At 38.6% G+C, this 16,836-nt stretch overlaps 1 protein-coding gene across 2 annotated transcripts in view; it reads left to right on the top strand.

Annotated features, from left to right (window-relative positions):
* Window positions 1-16,836, top strand: part of BMPR1A (bone morphogenetic protein receptor type 1A) — a 145,948-nt gene that overhangs the window by 45,469 nt on the left and 83,643 nt on the right. Inside the window, exon 2 of one of the 2 annotated variants that reach the window (XM_067710315.1) lies at window positions 14,510-14,577. The exons of the other annotated variant lie outside the window; for it this stretch is intronic. The gene's annotated coding sequence lies outside the window, so the exon portion shown is untranslated. The remainder of the gene's footprint in view (window positions 1-14,509; window positions 14,578-16,836) is intronic. 2 annotated transcript variants of the gene reach the window in all.

Below are 16,836 nucleotides of genomic sequence, written 5' to 3'. Positions count from 1 at the left end.
GTTTAGTAGTGTCCCTTGCACACTGTAGGTGTGCTATAAATGTTAATTAGGTGTGCTATAAATGTTAATTATCTTGTAGGTGTAAGAAAACTGCCCTTCACAAAAGCAACTGAAAATTTAAAGATGAATTTCTTTCCCATTGCAAACTAGTATCAAAATGCAAATTTGATATATTACTTTAAAAAAGACAGATGTTAAATGGCACTTGGTGACGGTGGAGCTTATTTAACCTTGCTTTGAATCTCTGAATGGCTATATTATAGAAAAACTTGTGATATCCCTTTTTGGAGGGAAGAATTACCTAAAAACAAGAAAAATGTGAAAGAAAAATAAGCAGACCTACTATGATTCTTTAACCTTGAAGTTGTGAACTGGTGGCCTCTTAGCTGGATTTGGCCTGCGGGCATGCTGTATTTGGCTTACGCTATATTTCTTTAATTAGTTACAAGCAATTAAAAGTTGGGAGATTTCCCAAAAAGAAAATCCAGCTCTCTGGCTTATTTTGAAAAACTGGAATATGGCAGCATAGGACCTACGTTCCCCAATTGCAACAATCAGTGGAGCTAAGTAGAGGATGCTCTAATCTGGCACTCTGTGTTGTCTCCCCAATCCTAAAGTGACAGTGCTTTTTTGACTCTATCGGAAAAGGGAAGCCTAAAATAGAGCCGTTTGTGTTTTAAGAAAAATAGGAAAGCTTCTAATTCTTTGTGAAAATAAAGAACATTTTTACATATATCTGTCAAAGGTCACAGTTTAGGACTTAAGAAAAAATCATAGTAGGAACTGTGTTTAATATGATGTGTGGAAAATATGTGTAATGAAAAACTTTTACTAGAATACGAACTCAAACATCAACAGGGAGTTTTTAAAAAAATGAGAATAAAATAAAATTAGTGAAGCTGCTATGAAGGAAAAACTCATATTATTAAGAGAAATTTCCTGGGCATAAAATCTCTTATGTATGTTGAGTTACTTAGAGTGTTTAGAGAGCAAAGAAATTAGTATGCTTTAGTACCAATAATTTGGAGACATGAGTTCATATGGAAATACTGCTTAAGTGTTGAAAATATGACCAAGAGGGACTTCCCTGGTGGTCCAGTGGTAAAGAATCTGCCTTACAATGCAGGGAACTCAGGTTCGATCCCTGGTCAGGGAACTAAGGTCCCACATGCCGCAGGGCAACTAAGCCAGCACACCACAACTACTGATCTCACATGCCTCAACTAGAGAGCCTGCGTGCTGCAAACTGCAGAGCCCACGTGCCCTGGAGCCTGTGTGCCACAACTAGAGAGAGAAAAACCCGCATGCCACAACTGGAGAGAAGCCCGCACGCCACAACAAAAGATCCTGCATGCCGCAACTAAGACCCAACATAGTCTTAGTAAATAAAAATAAAATAAATAGTAAATAAATCTTTTCAAAAAAAACTTAAAAAAATATGACCACGAAATTTACAGGGCAGCTTCTACAAAAATGCTAAATTATTTCTGTTGAGGTTGATGTAAGCACAGAGATAAATATCACCTCGTTAACTCTATTTGGTTTTGATATCAGTGAGAATTTTGACTATTTCTCCTCTCTTTTTTCTAGTCTTTGCCTCTTCGTTGGTTTACTTCCATCAGCAAATAATCTCTAGTATAGACTTAGTAAGAAAACAGTTATCTACCAGCCTCCTGCTTAGTAGCCACTTAGTAGCCACAGAGTACCTTCTCTCCCTCACCTTCCCTTGACTATTTAGCCTGCTCTTATCATCCATCTACCTGTTTGCCATGAGTAATGTCTCAAAAACCATTCTTGTCAGTGTCATTGATGGCTTCCATGTGCCAGATTTTCTGTACTCATCGTGAGCTGCTCAGTGGTATTTGACACAACTGACTCCTCTGCATGGAACTCTTATCTGCTGTAGTAATCTGTTGCCTTCCAGGTCTTTCAGCGAAGTCCAAATGGTGGCTGAGGAACATGCTAATAAGTCAGGGCTGAGGAATGGACTCTTGCTGGTTTAAGCCTTTACACCTAAGCCCTGAAATCCTGTGTAAATTCTGTATCATAACTCAGGTGTTATACCTTTTATCCTGCACTTTAGGCTAATTTATGAAAGGACAAAAAAGAGGATTTCGAAAGTAAAAATAATCATGTTAAAGAATCTGAACTCCAGGGCTTCTCTGGTGGCGCAGTGGTTGAGAGTCCACCTGCCCATGCAGGGGACATGGGTTCGTGCCCCGGTCCGGGAAGATCCCACATGCTGTGGAGTGGCTGGGCCCGTGAGCGATGGCTGCTGAGCCTGCGCGTCCGGAGCCTGTGCTCCGCAACGGGAGAGGCCACAACAGTGAGAGGCCCGCGTACCGCAAAAAAAAAAAAGAATCTGAACTCCATTATGAATACTTCTTGCCTCTGTATTGCAAATGCAAATGTTTGAATGACTGTGATGTAAAGGGAAGGGAGAAGAATCTAGGAATTTGACATGAAATATCACATTTAAATAAGCATTTTTTTCCCTTGCAGAACAAACATTTGCTTATAACATAAGTTGAGGTGCAAGTAGCACTTAGATCCAGTGGGTCTGAAGCTGAAAAAAAAGTCCTTGTAGGTACTTACTATTTCTTCACCTAGAATATTAACTTCAGTCAATTTAAAAAACATAACATTTTAATAACTTGGTGTCAAATTATAGGAAGTCACCCAAATTTTAGATTTTTTAAAAATTCTAACTAAAGATAACAAACACAGAAGTGTGAAAAAATAGGAGTTAAGTACTTTTTGTTACTCAAATAACTCCTAAGCATTACAGGAAAAGCCAGTTGTCAAATCAAAGTAGAAAATTGTTCCCTTTAAAATGAAATCACATGGGTAGAATAACATACTCTGATTTTACTGCCCTAGCCACAACTCTAAAAGCATAATAATAAGTGCAATAATGTTATAGGTTTATTAAGATTGCTACAAAAAATGTATTCAGTGTTGTCTTTAATGACAGTTTACACCAGCCATTTTCTTTATGGTTTCTGCTTTTAATGTCAAATTTAGAAATTACTTCCCCGTTGCAATAGTATTTTCAAGTTCTTTTATAGTTTCACATTTTACATCTTAACCTTTTATCTGGAATTAATTTTGTTGCATGAGATAAGGATCCAGTTCAGTTTTTCCTCAGATGGGCAGCACATTCAACACCTTTTATTTATTTGAGATGCTGCTTTTATTACATTCTTATATATATATGGATCTACTTTTGGCCTCCTCTTATAATGTGTCTCTTGACAGTAGAACACATTGTTTATATTGATGTAGCTTCCAGTATATTTTAATACATGGTAAGGCAGATACTTCTTTGTTACTTTTCCAAAAGTTTTGGATACTCCAAAGTTTATTTTTCCAAATATCTTTAGAGTCCTTTTTGTCTGATTCCATTCAAAACCCTGTTAACATTTGTTGATAGATTTGGATAGAACTGATGTCTTTACAGTATATAGTATTCTAACTCATAAAGTGGTACCCCTTCTTTTATTAATCTTCTTTGACTTTCAGTAAAATTTTTAGTATATTTTTAGATGCTGCTGTGAGTGAGATTATTTTTTCATTATATTTTGTAAACTTTTGTTAATATATGAAAAACGTGTATATTTAATTAACTTCACTTGTTTAACTCTTAGTTTTAATAATTTTTTGGTTGATTCTAATGGGAGATTTTTAAAAAATATGTTTTTAAATAATGATACCTGTTAAATGAATTTTAGTATACTTATTCTCATATGGGATTTAGTTTACGTTAAAAGCACTTATATCAATAGGATAGTGCATTGAGTTTGGTTAGTTCTTTTGGGTTTTTTTTTTTGGTTCTTTATATCACGTGATTTTCTTTACAGTGCAAGATTGGTGTTTGATGATTTCTTCTTTATTTGGTGAATAGTAGTGAGTAATTAAAATATCTGTGCTTTTTAAACATCTTTATTTGGTGAAAGTATATCTCAGATGTCTGTAAAAATTATTTAATTTATTTTAGCATAATGTCCTGTAGGTGTGTTTTGTTTGTTTGACTATTTTAATTCTTTTGTTTATTTCTGCTTAGGAGAGCAGAAAATTATTTTCTCCCAGCTCTGGAGGCTAAACATCCAAAATCAGGTTGTTGTCTGAGCCATGCTCCCTCTGAGGGTGCTAGGGAAGGATCTGTTCCAGGCCTCTTTCCTAACTTCTCATAGCCACAAGCATTCATTGGACTGTAGATGGCCATCTTCTCCCTGTCTCTCTTGACATGTCTTTATACAAATTTCCCCCTTTTATAAGGACACCAGCCATATTCGATTAGGGCCCACTCTAATGATCTCATTTTAATATGATGACCTCTGTAAAGACAATATCTTCAAATCAAGGTCACATTCTGAGATACTGGAGGTTAGGACTACAACACATGAACGTAATTCATTTATGTTTTTATTTTTACTTTTTATTTTGAAATTACTTCATACTTAGAAAAGATGCAAGAATAGCATAGTATCCATTCATCTGTCGATGGACATTTAGGTTGCTTCCATGTCCTGGCTATATAGAACCTAAAAAAAAACAAGATACTGATGAACCTAGCGGCAGAGCAGGAGTAAAGACATAGACGTAGAGAATGGACTTGAGGACATGGGGTGGAGGGTGAAGCTGGGGCGAAGTGAGAGTAGCATCAACATATATACACTACCAAATGTAAAACACATAGCTAGTGGGAAGCAGCAGCATAGCACAGGGAGATCAGCTCCGTGTTTTGTGACGACCTAGAGGGGTGAAATAGGGAGGCTGGGGGGAGGCTCAAGAGGGAGGGGATATGGGGATATATGTATGCATATGGCTGATTCACTTTGTTGTATAGCAGAAACTTAACAGCATCGTGAAGAAATTATACTCCAATAAAGATGTATTTAAAAAAATAAAACCTTAAAAAACAAAAGCACAGTAAAACTCCCATATACTCTTTATCTGTGACTCATCAATTTTTAACATTTTCCCACATTTGCATTGTTCTCTGGGTCTCTACTTCTTTCCTTTACCTAATCTACACGTACACAATTTTATTTTTTTTTTACATCCTTACTGGAGTATAATTGCTTTACAATGGTGTGTTAGTTTCTGCTTTATAACGAAGTGAATCAGTTATACATATACATGTGTTCCCATATCTCTTCCCTCTTGCGTCTCCCTCCCTCCCATCCTCCCTATCCCACCCTTTTAGGTGGTCACAAAGCACCGAACTGATCTCCCTGTGCTTTGCGGCTGCTTCCCACTAGCTATCTATTTCACGTTTGGTAGTGTATATATGTCCATGCCACTCTCTCGCTTTGTCACAGCTTGCCCTTCCCCCTCCCCATATCCTCAAGTCCATTCGCTAGTAGGTCTGTGACTTTATTCCTGTCTTACCCCTAGGTTCTTCATGACATTTTTTTTTCTTAAATTCCATATATATGTGTTAGCATACGGTATTTGTCTTTCTCTTTCTGACTTAGTTCACTCTGTATGACAGACTGTAGGTTCATCCACCTCATTACAAATAGCTCAATTTCATTTCTTTTTATGGCTGAGTAATATTCCATTGTATATATGTGCCACATCTTCTTTATCCATTCATCTGATGATGGACACTTAGGTTGTTTCCATGTCTGGGCTATTATAAATAGAGCTGCAGTGAACATTTTGGTACATGACTCTTTTTGAATTATGGCTTTCTCAGGGTATATGCCCAGCAGTGGGATTGCTGGGTCATATGGTAGTTCTATTTGTAGTTTTTTAAGGACCCTCCATACTGTTCTCCACAGTGGCTGTACCAATTCACATTCCCACCAGCAGTGCAAGAGTGTTCCCTTTTCTCCACACCCTCTCCAGCATTTACGGTTTCTAGATTTTTTGATGATGGCCATTCTGACTGGTGTGAGATGATATCTCATTGTAGTTTTGATTTGCATTTCTCTAATGATTCTTGATGTTGAGCATTCTTTCATGTGTTTGTTGGCAGTGTGTATATCTTCTTTGGAGAAATGTCTGTTTAAGTCTTCTGCCCATTTTTGGATTGGTTTGTTTGTTTTTTTGTTATTGAGCTGCTTGTAAATTTTGGAGATGAATCCTTTGGCAGTTGCTTCATTTGCAAATATTTTCTCCCATTCTGAGGGTTGTCTTTTGGTCCTGTTTATGGTTTCCTTTGCTGTGCAAAAGCTTTGAAGTTTCATTAGGTCCCATTTGTTTATTTTTGTTTTTATTTCCATTTCTCTAGGAGGTGGGTCAAAAAGGATCTTGCTGTGATTTATGTCATAGAGTGTCCTGCCTATGTTTTCCTCTAAGCGTTTGATAGTTTCTGGCTTTACATTTAGGTCTTTAATCCATTTTGAGCTTATTTTTGTGTATGCTGTTAGGGAGTGATCTAATCTCATACTTTTACATGTAGCTGTCCAGTTTTCCCAGCACCACTTATTGAAGAGGCTGTCCTTTCTCCACTGTACATTCCTGCCTCCTTTATCAAAGATAAGGTGACCATATGTGCGTGGGTTTCTCTCTGGGCTTTCTATCCTGTTCCATTGATCTATCTTTCTGTTTTTGTGCCAGTACCATACTGTCTTGATTACTGTAGCTTTGTAGTATAGTCTGAAGTCAGGGAGCCTGATTCCTCCAGCTCCGTTTTTCTTTCTCAAGATTGCTTTGGCTATTCGGGGTCATTTGTGTTTCCATACAAATTGTGAATTTTTTTGTTCTAGTTCTGTGAAAATGCCAGTGGAAGTTTGATAGAGATTGCATTGAATCTGTAGATTGCTTTGGGTAGTGGAGTCATTTTCACAATGTTGATTCTTCCAATCCAAGAACATGGTATATCTCTCCATCTATTTGTATCATCTTTAATTTCTTTCATCAGTGTCTTATAATTTTCTGCATACAGGTCTTTTGTCTCCTTAGGTAGGTTTATTCCTAGATATTTTATTCTTTTTGTTGCAATGGTAAATGGGAGTGTTTTCTTGATTTCACTTTCAGATTTTTCATCATTAGTGTATAGGAATGCCAGAGATTTCTGTGCATTAATTTTGTATCCTGCTACTTTACCAAATTCATTGATTAGCTCTAGTAGTTTTCTGGTAGCATCTTTAGGATTCTCTATATATAGTATTATGTCATCTGCAAACAGTGACAGCTTTACTTCTTCTTTTCCAATTTGAATTCCTTTTATTTCCTTTTCTTCTCTGATTGCTGTACCTAAAACTTCCAAAACTATGTTGAATAAGAGTGGTGAGACTGGGCAACCTTGTCTTTTTCCTGATCTTAGTGGAAATGTTTCCAGTTTTTCACCATGGATGACGATGTTGGCTGTGGGTTTGTCATATATGGCCTTTATTATGTTGAGGAAAGTTCCCTCTATGCCTACTTTCTGCAGGGTTTTTATCATGACTGGGTGTTGAATTTTGTCGAAAGCTTTCTCTGCATCTGTTGAGATGATCATATGTTTTTTCCCCTTCAATTTGTTAATGTGGTGTATTATGTTGATTGATTTGCGTATATTGAAGAATCCTTGCATTTCTGGAATAAACCCCACTTGATCGTGGTGTATGATCCTTTTAATGTGTTGTTGGATTCTGTTTGCTAGTATTTTCTTGAGGATTTTTGCATCTATGTTCATCAGTGATATTGGCCTGTAGTTTTCTTTCTTTGTGACATCCTTGTCTGGTTTTGGTATCAGGGTGATTGATGGTGGCCTTGTAGAATCAGTTTGGGAGTGTTCCTCCCTCTGCTATATTTTGGAAGACTTTGAGAAGGGTAGGTGTTAGCTCTTCTCTAAATGTTTGATAGAACTCGCCTGGGAAGCCATCTGGTCCTGGGCTTTTGTTTGTTGGAAGATTTTTAATCACAGTTTCAATTTCAGTGCTTGTGATTAGTCTGTTCATATTTTCTATTTCTTCCTGATTCAGTCTTGGCAGGTTGTGCCTTTCTAAGAATTTGTCCATTTCTTCCAGGTTGTCCATTTTATTGGCATAGAGTTGCTTGTAGTAATCTCTCATGATCTTTTGTATTTCTGCAGTGTCAGTTGTTACTTCTCCTTTTTCATTTCTAATTCTATTGATTTGAGTCTTCTCTCTTTTTTTCTTGATGAGTCTGGCTAATGGTTTATCCATTTTGTTTATCTTCCCAAAGAACCAGCTTTTAGTTTTATTGATCTTTGCTATCGTTTCCTTCATTTCTTTTTCATTTATTTCTGATCTGTACTTTATGATTTCTTTCCTTCTGCTAACTTCGGGGTTTTTTTGTTCTTCTTTCTGTATTTGCTTTAGGTGCAAGGTTAGGTTGTTTATTCGAGATGTTTCCTGTTTCTTAAGGTAGGATTGTATTGCTATAATCTTCCCTCTTAGAACTGCTTTTGCTGCATCCCATAGGTTTTGGGTCGTCGTGTCTCCATTGTCATTTGTTTCTAGGTAATTTTTAATTTCCTCTTTGATTTCTTCAGTGATCACTTCGTTATTAAGTAGTGTATTGTTTAGCCTCCATGTGTTTGTATGTTTTACAGATCTTTTCCTGTAATTGATATCTAGTCTCATAGCGTTGTGTTCAGAAAAGATGCTTGATACAATTTCAGTTTTCTTAAATTTACCAAGGCTTGATTTGTGACGTAAGATATGATCTATCCTGGAGAATATTCCATGAGCACTTGAGAAAAATGTGTGTTCTGTTGTTTTTGGATGGAATGTCCTATAAATATCAATTACGTCCATCTTGTTTAATGTATCATTTAAAGCTTGTGTTTCCTTATTTATTTTCATTTTGGATGATCTGTCCATTGGTGAAAGTGGGGTGTTAAAGTCCCCTACTGTGAATGTGTTACTGTCGATTTCCCTTTTTATGGCTGTTAGTATTTGCCTTATGTATTGAGGTGCTCCTATGTTGGGTGCATAAATATTTACAATTGTTATATCTTCTTCTTGGATCGATCCCTTGATCATTATGTAGTGTCCTTCTTTGTCTCTTGTAATGGTCTTTATTTTAAAGTCTATTTTGTCTGATATGAGAATTGCTACTCCAGCTTTCTTTTGGTTACCATTTGCATGGAATATCTTTTTCCATCCCCTTACTTTCAGTCTGTATGTGTCTCTAGGTCTGAAGTGGGTCTCTTGTAGACAGCATATATATGAGTCTTGTTTTTGTATCCATTCAGCCAGTCCGTGTCCTTTGGTGGGAGCATTTAATCCATTTACATTTAAGGTAATTATCGATATGTATGTTCCTATTCCCATTTTCTTAATTGTTTTCGGTTTGTTATTGTAGGTCTTTTCCTTCTCTTGTGTTTCTTGCCTAGAGAAGTTCCTTTAGCATTTGTTGTAAAGCTGGTTTGGTGGTGCTGAACTCTCTCAGCTTTTGCTTGTCTGTAAAGGTTTTAATTTCTCCATCAAATCTGAATGAGATCCTTGCTGGGTAGAGAAATCTTGGTTGTAGGTTCTTCTCCTTCATCATTTTACATATGTCCTGCCAGTCCCTTCTGGCATGCAGAGTTTCTGCTGAAAGATCAGGTGTTAATCTTATGGGGATTCCCCTGTGTGTTATTTGTTGTTTTTCCCTTGCTGCTTTTAATGTTTTCTTTGTATTTAATTTTTGACAGTTTGATTAATATGTGTGTTGGCGTGTTTCTCCTTGGATTTATCCTGTATGGGACTCTCTGTGCTTCTGGACTTCACTATTTCCTTTCCCATATTAGGGAAGTTTTCAACTATAATGTCTTCAAATATTTTCTCAGTCCCTTTCTTTTTCTCTTCTTCTTCTGGAACCCCTATAATTCAAATGTTGGTGTGTTTAATGTTGTCCCAGAGGTCTCTTAGACTGTCCTCAGTTCTTTTCATTCTTTAATCTTTATTCTGCTCTGCAGTAGTTATTTCCACTATTTTATCTTCCAGGTCACTTATCTGTTCTTCTGCCTCAGTTATTCTGCTATTGATCCCATCTAGAGTATTGTTTTGTTTTGTTTTGTTTTTTTGTTTGCTTTGTTTTGTTTTTTTGCGGTACGCGGGCCTCTCACTGTTGTGGTGTCTCCTGTTGCGGAGCACAGGCTCTGGACACACAGGCTCAGCGGCCATGGCTCACGGGCCTAGCCGCTTCGCAGCATGTGGGATCTTCCCGGACCGGGGCACGAACCCGTGTCCCCTGCATCGGCAGGCGGACTCTCAACCAATGCGCCACCAGGGAAGCCCCATCTAGAGTATTTTTAAATTCATCTATTGTGTTGTTCATCATTGCTTGTTTCATCTTTAGTTCTTCTAGGTCCTTGTTAAATGTTTCTTGCATTTTGTGTATTCTATTTCCAAGATTTTGGATCATCTTTACTATCATTATTCTGAATTCTTTTTCAGGTAGACTGCCTATTTCCTCTTCATTTGTTAGGTCTGGTTGGTTTTTATCTTGCTCCTTCATCTGCTGTGTGTTTTTCTGTCTTCTCATGTTGCTTGTCTTACTGTGTTTGGGGTCTGTTTTTTGCTGGCTGCAGGTTCGTAGTTCCCGTTGCTTTTGGTGTCTTTCCCCAGTGGCTAAAGTTGGTTCGGTGGGTTGTGTGGGCTTCCTGGTAGAGGGGACTAGTGCCTGTGTTCTGGTGGATGAGGCTGGGTCTTGTCTTTCTGGTGGGCAGGTACACGTCTGGTGGTGTGTTTTGGGGTGTCTGTGGACTTATGATTTTAGGCAGCCTCTCTGCTAATGGGTGGGGTTGTGTTCCTGTCTTGCTATTTGTTTGGCATAGGGTGTCCAGTACTGTAGCTTGCTGGTCGTTGAGTGAAGCTGGGTGTTGGTGTTGAGATGGCGATCTCTGGGAGATTTTCAGCGTTTGATATTATGTGGAGCTGGGAGATCTCTTGTGGACCAGTGTCCTGAAGTTGGCTCTCCCACCTCAGAATAAAAGGGAGAAAAAGAAGAGAGAGAGACAGAGAGCGAGAGAGAGAGAGAGAAAGGAAGGAAAGAAAGAAAGAAAGAAAAGAAACGAAGGTAAGATAAAATAAAGTTATTAAAATAAAAATAATTATTAAGAAAAAAATTTAAAAAAAACGGATGGATAGAACCCTAGGACAAATGGTGAAGGCAAAGGTATACAGACAAAATCTCACACAGAGGCATACACATCCACACTGACAAAAAGAGGAAAAGGGGAAAAAATAATAAGTCTTGCTCTCAAAGTCCACCTCCTTAATTTGGGATGATTCGTTGTCTATTCATGTATTCCACAGATGCAGGGTACATCTAGTTGATTGTGGAGCTTTAATCCGCTGCTTCTGAGGCTGCTAGGAGAGATTTCCCTTTCTCTTCTTTGTTCTCACAGCTCCCGGGGCTCATCTTTGGACCGGAGGGCGTCTATTCTTCCCTCAGACAGGATGGGGTTAAAGGAGCCGCTGTTTTGGGGGTTCTGGCTCACCCAGGCCTGGGGGAGGGAGGGGTACAGAGTGCGGGGCCAGCCTGTGGCGGCAGAGGCCGGCAGGACGTTGCACCAGCCTGAGGCACACCGTGCGCTCTCCCGGGGAAGTTGTCCCTGGATCCCGGACCCTGGCAGTGGCGGGCTGCACAGGCTCCCCGGAAGGGAGGTGTGGATAGTGACCTGTGCTTGCACACAGGCTTCTTGGTGGTGACAGCAGCAGCCTTAGCGTCTCATGCCCGTCTCTGGGGTCCGCGCTGTTAGCCACGGCTCGCGCCCGTCTCTGGAGCTCCTTTAAGCAGCGCTCTTAATCCCCTCTCCTCACGCACCAGGAAACAGAGGGAAGAAAAAGTCTCTTGCCTCTTCGACAGGTCCAGACTTTTCCCCGGACTCCCTCTCGGCTAGCCCTGGTGCAGTAACCCCCTGCAGGCTGTGTTCACGCCGCCAACCCCAGTCCTCTCCCTGCGCTCCGACGGAAGCTGGAGCCTCAGCTCCCAGCCCCGCCCACCCCGTCGGGTGAGCAGACAAGCCTCTCGGGCTGGTGAGTGCCGGTCAGCATCGATTCTCTGTGCGTGATCTCTCTGCTTTGCCCTCTGCAGCCCTGTTGTTGTGCTCTCCTCCGCGGCCCCGAAGCTTTCCCCCTCTGCCACCCGCAGTCTCCGCCCTCGAAGGGGCTTATTAGTGTGTGGAAACCTTTCCTCCTTCACAGCTCCCTCCCACTGGTGCAGGTCCCGTCCCTATCCTTTTGTCTCTGTTTATTCTTTTTTCTTTTGCCCTACCCAGGTACGTGGGGACTTTCTTGCCTTTTGGGAGGTCTGAGGTCTTCTGCCAGCATTCAGTAGGTGTTCTGTAGGAGTTGTTCCACGTGTAGATGTATTTCTGGTGTATCTGTGAGGAGGAAGGTGATCTCCGTGTCTTACTCTTCCACCATCTTCCCCTCTGGCCACCCACAATTTATTTTTGATAAACTCTTTGAGAGAATTAAGTTGTATGTATTTTATCCTTACTATTTGTTTCTGTTTTCTAAAAACAAGGGTTTTCTCATATGTAATCACACTTAGGTTATCAAATTCAGGAAATTTTACATTGATACAGTACTTTAACCTATTACACACTTTCGTCTGTTATCTCAACTATCTCAAGTCTTTTTTAGACTCTGCCTCCTCCCAGCAGAGGATTTAGTCTGGGATCACATACTGTTATTAGTTGTCATGTCTCTTTAATCTGGAACAGTTCCTTAGCTGTCCTTTGTCTTTCATGACAGTAACATGTTTTAAGAATATAGGCCATGGGCTTCCCTGGTGGCACAGTGATTGAGAACCAGTCTGTCAGTGCAGGGGACACGGGTTCGATCCCTGGTCTGGGAGGATCCCACATGCTGTGGAGCAGCTAGACCTGTGCGCCACAACTAGTGAGCCTGCGCACTAGAGCCCGCGAGTCACAGCTGTTGAGCCTGCATGCCACAACTACTGAAGCCTGCACGCCTAGAGCCTGTGCTCCACAACAAGAGAAGCACCGCAATGAGAAGCCTGCGCACCGCAGTGAAGAGTAGCCCCCGCTCGCTGCAGCTAGAGAAAGCCCGCATGCAGCAACGAAGACCCAACACAGCCAAAAATGAAAGAATAAAATAAATAAATTAAAAATAAACAAATAAAATAGTGCTAGAAATTAAAAAAAAAAAGCATATAGGCCAGTTATTTTATACAGTGTTCCTCAGTTTGGAGTTATCTGACATTTTCTCATTGTTAGATTTAGGTGATGCATCTCTGGCAAGAATTCTACATAAATGATGATGTGTCCTTTCTCAGGCTATCACATTCAGAAGCATGATGTGTCTGACCTTACTTGGCATTAGTAATATTGGTTTTGATCACCTGGCTAGGGTGTTGTCCAGTTTCTTCATTGTATAGTCATTGTTTCCCCCTTTACAACTAATAAACAAACTGTGGGGAGATACTTGAATACTTGAATATCTTAGTCTTTATTTATTCTCTTTATCTAGCTATCATCAATATGGACTGATGGCCTTCTACTTTATCCAGTGGGTTATAATCCATTACAGCCCTTATTTTTTGTTGTTGTTATTTGTATTTAAAAATTTTTACACAATTTTAAAAGGTTACTTTTCCATTTACAGTTATAACAAAATATTGACTATATTTCCTGTGTTGTACAATACATCCTTGAGTTTATCTTACACCCAGTAGTTTGTACCTCCCACTCTCCCACTCCTATATTGCCTCCCCTCCTCCCATTGGTAACCACTGGTTTGCTCTCTCTCTGTGAGTCTGCTTCTTGTTTGTCATATTCGCTAGTTTGTTGTACTTTTTTAAGATTCCACAAAAAAGTGGTATCGTACAGTATATGTCCTCTGTCTGACTTATTTCACTTAGCATAATGCCCTCCAAGTCATGTTGCTGCACATGGCAAAATTTTGTTCTTTTTTATGGCTGAGTGGTATTCCATTTGTGTGTGGGGGGGTATATATATATACCACATCCTCTTTATCCTTTCATTTACAACCTTTATGTTTTTTGATGTTCATATTGTCCCAGGTTCTGACAGTGGGAGTCCCTTCATCCTGGCTCTGGTGTCCTTTGGGTGTGGCCCTATCACTTTCTGACACAGTGATGTTCCAGGCTCACGTTGGACCTTTTGTGCCCCATCTATGGGGCAGAATCAGTCATGATTTTAAGGAGGCCAGGTTTCTCTTAGTGGAGAAACAATATATAGAAACCAAGATCTGGGCATTAGGTATTGTCATTAGTACTGGTGTCATTGTTTCCAGTCCCTTCCAGTGAACATAGTTAGGAACTATATTTTTAAAAAATAATTTTAGTTTATACTAACATCCTCAATTCTCATCCAACCCCACAGGATTTTTTTTTTTTTTTTGCTTTTCCCCATTCCATGTTCTAATTTATTAAGTTTTAAAAATTGAAGTATAATATGTATATATATGTAAACATACATATAAAGTGAAGTGTGCAGGTCTTATGTATACCGTTCAATCAGTTTTGGAAAATGCATACACCTTTGTAATCCATACCCCTATCAAGATACTGATTATAATTTTTTAAAACTGTTTCTCATTGTGGATAATATTGATTTGTTTACTTTTAGATACTTGATCCTTGAATGTGCCCATTCACAAATTCATTTGCACTTCAGTTGAACAGCCATAAGCCAAAGTAAGTTTACTGGTATTTCACCAGAAGACCAAGGTCTTCTGTATTCTGTGGGTTAATGCAGATACAATTATTTCTCACTAGTCATTTGCATTTTATTTTGTTAGAATTGGGCTGAAAAAATGTTGATGTTTCTTCAAGGATTGTATCACTACATTTTTCTAATTGCAAATTGTGATGGTAAAGAAAGCAAAGTGTGTATTTCCTTATGAGTGGGTGAAGTACATTGTAGTTCCTGGAGTTTGGTCAGGTTTTTCTTGAACCCTTCTGTCAGTTGGTGGCACTGTCCACAGAAATTTATAATTTGCAACAGCAGTCTTTTATTAACTAGTGGAATAGGAATGAACAGAATTGATGAGTTTTATTTTTTATTTATTTATTTTTGGCTGCATTGGGTCTTCGTTGCTGCACGCAGGCTCTCTCTTGCTGCAGTGAGCGGGGGCTACTCTTTGTTGTAGTGCGCAGACTTCTCATTGTGGTGGTTTCTCTTGTTGTGGAGCACGGGCTCTAGGTGCATGGGCTTCACTAGTTGTGGCTCGCGGGCTCTAGAACACAGGCTCAGTAGTTGTGGCTCACGGGCTTAGTTACTCTGTGGCATGTGGGATCTTCCCAGACAAGAGCTCAAACCCGTGTCCCCTGCATTGGCAGGCGGATTTTAACCACTATGTCACCAGGGAAGTCCCGATGAGTTTTATTTTAAAAGGATATTTCTAGAGTGGAGAATTCGTTTGGCTCTTTGAGTTAATTTTACAGTTGACTCTGTAAAGCCAGATCAGGAAGATTTTGCAGGACTGGCGATGTTACCAAAAAGATAAAAAGAAAATTGGCAAAAAATTAGTAATTATGGTAGAAAGAACAGTAGTTAATAAAAAGCCAGGTTTTGCTAGTACTTACATTGTGTTAATAACAGTATAAACCTGACAAGTTTTATATATATATGTGAGAAATATTTGGTTGTTAGTACTAGCAAACTCATCCAGTTTGTTCTGAAGTTGAGGTATACATTCTGGAATGTATTACATCAACCCTAAAATATATATCTGTGTAATTCCTAGGCACTGATGTACTGTTATTTTGTGTACCATTAAGAAAGAAAATAAATGATACCTATTAAACAATGATGTGATATTAATCTTAAGACGTATCTTGATTTTACAGTTGTTAAAATGTGAAAAGATCCATTAAGAAAGAAAAATGATGCCTATTAAACAATGATATTATATCAATTTTAAGACACATTCTGATTTCACAGTTGTTAAAATGTTTAAAATGTGTTGATGAATTATATTAATCAATGAATAATAGTCCACTGTCTGGATATACCACAGCTTATTTATGCATTTACCTACTGAAGGACATCTTGATTGCTTCCAAGTTTTGACAGTTATGAATAAAGTTCTTTTAAACATCTTTGGGCAGGTTTTTGTGTGGACACAAGTTTTCAACTCATTTGGGATACCAAGTAGCAGGATTTCTGGATTGTATGCTAATAGTATGTTTAGTTTTTGTAAGAAACTGCCAAATTCTTCCAGTGTGGCTCTGTCATTTTGCATTACCATCAGCAATGAATGAGGGTCCCTTTGCTCTGTATCCTTATCAGCATTTTATGTTGTCAGTGCTTTAGATTTTGACCATTTTAATAAATGTGTGGTAACATTTACCTGATTGTTGTTTTAATTTATAATTCCTTAGTGACATATGATGTTGGCTGGGATTGTATTGACTTAATAGATAATAGGGAAGAACAGATATCTTGGCAGTATTGAGTCTTCCTATTCATTAACATGGACTGTCCATTTATTTAGTTCTTTGACTTTTTTCATTAGTTTTGTAATTTTCCTCATATAGATCTTACATGTATTTTATTAGATTTATACCTAAGTATTTCATTTTGGGGGTGCTGATGTAAATGATATGTCTTTAATTTCAAATTCCACAAGCGTATTACTGGCATATAGGAGAGCAATTGACTTTTGTATATTAACCTTGTATCTTGCAACTTTGCTGTAATTGATTATTAATTCTAGGAGTTTTTTTGTCGTTGATTCATGTAGATTTTCTATATAGATGATTACATCATCTGTGAACGAAGACAGTTCTTTCTTTCCAATCTTTATACCATTTATTTCTTTCTCTTGTCTTATTCCATTAGCTTGGATTTCCAGTGTGATTTGAAAAGGAGTGGTAAGAAGGGATATGTTGCCTTGTTCCTGATCTTAGTGGGAAAGCTTTGAGTGTCTCACTATTAAATGTGATGTTAGC

This window comes from Pseudorca crassidens, chromosome 16 (assembly GCF_039906515.1).
Source record: "Pseudorca crassidens isolate mPseCra1 chromosome 16, mPseCra1.hap1, whole genome shotgun sequence".
Lineage (NCBI taxonomy): Eukaryota > Metazoa > Chordata > Mammalia > Artiodactyla > Delphinidae > Pseudorca > Pseudorca crassidens.
This window is presented reverse-complemented; position numbering and strand designations above follow the sequence as displayed.